The sequence below is a fragment of the Monopterus albus genome, unplaced genomic scaffold, assembly GCF_001952655.1.
Source record: "Monopterus albus unplaced genomic scaffold, M_albus_1.0 scaffold41.1, whole genome shotgun sequence".
NCBI lineage: Eukaryota > Metazoa > Chordata > Actinopteri > Synbranchiformes > Synbranchidae > Monopterus > Monopterus albus.
Window position 1 is genome coordinate 3,920,103 of NW_018127921.1, and position 2,892 is coordinate 3,922,994.

Sequence of the window (2,892 nt, forward strand, 5' to 3'; positions counted from 1 at the left end):
CACAGGCAGTATTGCATGAATTCAGCTTAAGCAGTATTTAATCAGAGCATGATACTTTTAGAGCACAAGCTGGTACACATTTTTCTGACTTTACTCTCTGTATGTGGACATCTTCTGAAACTTAGATCATTCTTTAGGATGAAAGGAGCCTATCCTAGCATTTTCCTTGTGTGGACCACCCAAAAGGTCCACACAAGAAGAAATGTCCACAGAAGAAAGGTGTTCTGTCAGGGGTTGGTTCGCACAAGTATGTAGGTGTATGTTGGTGTACGTATGTAGGTGTGTGTGTGTGTGTGTGTGTGTGTGTGTGTGTGTGTGTGTGTGTGTGTGTTGAAACCAGCTGGAGGAATTTGCTGATATTGTGTGTGTATCAGCAGGGTGTCGCCTCTGAATTCCCAGTCTGGATGAATTAAAGCCGATTTGACCCTCTGCTGTTCTGCTTTACTGACATTTCACACATGTCTGTACCTCGCTGTACTGTCTTCTTTCTTTTCTTTTTGTCTGTTAATTTTACATACACACATGCATGACCCTCTGATACAGGTACTGTATATGTATGGACAGTTTGTAGCATCCACTGAGATACCGGTCCAACAAGACTTGATTAATCTAAGACATTTGGCTTTTGAAGTACGGTATTTTGAGTGGAAGAGGCTCTAGTAAAGTCAAGTTACTTTTACTTTTTTAATCCAAAATCAGGGATCACAAAGGGCTTTACAACACTATTTATCCTTAGACACTTCAATATGGGTAAAAAGTAAAATCACAAAAACCTCAGTTTCAACTAATTCAGACCTTTCTAAGATTTTTACCATGATGGTGATTCCTGAAAAGCTTTCACCACTTATTTAAACAGATCCTGTCAACACAAAAACACCCACAGTGCAATTAAACAACTCTCATGTGCTTTATTGTAAATATTGCAGCCCCAAGTTTGTAGAGATTTTCCTGAAAAGGCAGTGCGAAAACTTGTCTGAAAGACTGTGCTGATTGGCTAAATGTGAAAAGTGACATTTTTATGGAAAATTATTTAGGTCATTTTTCACTTTTCACAATATCACATATTTCATTGAAGGACTGTTATAAGAAGTTCATATCTTATAACATCCACATGGTACATGTCCCAAAATACTGAATTAGTGTGAATGTCACCAACAGTTTGGTTTTGATATCAGAATATGAGTGGACAAGAGAAGCTGAACAGGAGAGAAAATGGGCATGAGAGGAGAGGAAATCATACAAAACAACAGAGGCAGAGAGAGCAGAGTGGACAAAATGAGGAGAATAAAGAGGTCAGGGCCAGCAGGTCTCTTCTCTGGGAGGCGTAAGACAGTAGGAGGATAATAAAATTAAAGAAAAGCAGAAATGTTTTTTTTGGCAGAGAGGAAAGAAAGTGAAGAGGCAAAGTGGAGAAAGACAGCTGTCCAACAACAGCTTACTCAAGCCAACAAAACTGCATGATATCCCAAAGCAATTATTTTACCCCCAACTCCATCTTCCTCGCTCCTATGGCTCATTCCTCATCAGTCTTTCAGACTACAGTAACTACAGCATGTGATAATAATAATAATTTATTTGTTTATATAGCACTCTACAACACAGAAAGGAGCTCAAAGTGCTTCACAATAAAAACAAACAGAGTGTGATGTCCTCCTCTCACATTTATTCAGTGTGCTTCTTCATCTTATGCCCCTTATGGGGCGGCCGTAGCTCGGGAGGTAGAACAGTCGTCCCCCAACTGGAAAATCGGCAGTTCACATCCCTTTCTCCCCAGTCCACATGTCGAGGTGTCCATGGGCAAGACACTGAACCCCAAGTTGCTCTTGATGGCCAGAGCTGCGCCCTGCAGGGACAGTGCTGCTGTCGGCGTGTGTGAGTTGGCACCACAGATGGCTGCCTTGGTTCTGTACCAAAGACAGATTCCTTGTTTGTGTAACATACTTGGCCAATAAAAGTGAATATCTGTTCTATCTAAAATTGTCGACTAATTTACTAGTCGTTATTTTGTACCAGGCATGGATTATTCATTTTTAACAGTTTTATGAGTTTTAAAATCATAATATTCATCTGTTACAGCAAATGTTCTGAGACATAAAATGGTGAGACGTTGTTGTCTGCTTATTTGTGAGGTTGTTATAGAGACTGTCGAATTAATTATGCTTAAAAACTCCATTTATTACAAAGGAAAAGACGAAAGCGCAACTATGAAAATACCCCACTGTACAGAAATGGGCAGCAATGCATTTGACAATTTGGCGATGCAATTGGTCAAGGCAACAAAGTGAGGCACACTACTTGTTTTTATACTTCAGTGGGGAAATAAAGTGATATTTTAGTTGTTTGCACTGTATGTGTGGGAGGCTGCCTCAGGGCTGTAAGACACAAGTGATAATTGGGGGGTGATTCACTGAGGAAATGCTTTATTTATTTATTTATTTTGTAAAGCTCCCAGAAATGCCAAAATCAGTTTGGATGTGGAACAGGATTATCAATATGCCTAATAATAAATAAATCTCAGCATGTCTAAATAAGGCTTTTAACAGATTAAAGGTCTTTGTGAAGGAAAGATATCAAATGTTATTGTGTGTGTGTGTGTGTGTGTGTGTGTGTGTGTGTAGCGGTATGCCATACTGTTTTTCCTGCTCTCTCAGTCTCATATTCTGACAGTCTGGACTAAAGGAAGTCTGTTTATGCACAAACACATTTTGCACCACATGGGCAATTAGACTATAAAGGAAGTCTGCAGAAACACAGAGTTGCTGCGCTGTCTTCTGCCTTCCGCAGTGAGGCCCTTGGCTGATGCCTCAAGGTGAACACTATAAATTGAATTTATTTCTCCTTTGCTGCTCTGTTCTTTATTTTATCTCCCTCTAACCCCAAACCTCTCCCTGC

The 2,892-nt window shown here is 39.9% G+C and overlaps 1 protein-coding gene across 1 annotated transcript in view; it reads left to right on the forward strand.

Annotated features, from left to right (window-relative positions):
- Positions 1 to 2,892, forward strand: part of LOC109959816 (ELKS/Rab6-interacting/CAST family member 1-like) — a 132,836-nt gene that overhangs the window by 101,747 nt on the left and 28,197 nt on the right. The gene's annotated exons all lie outside the window — the stretch shown is intronic.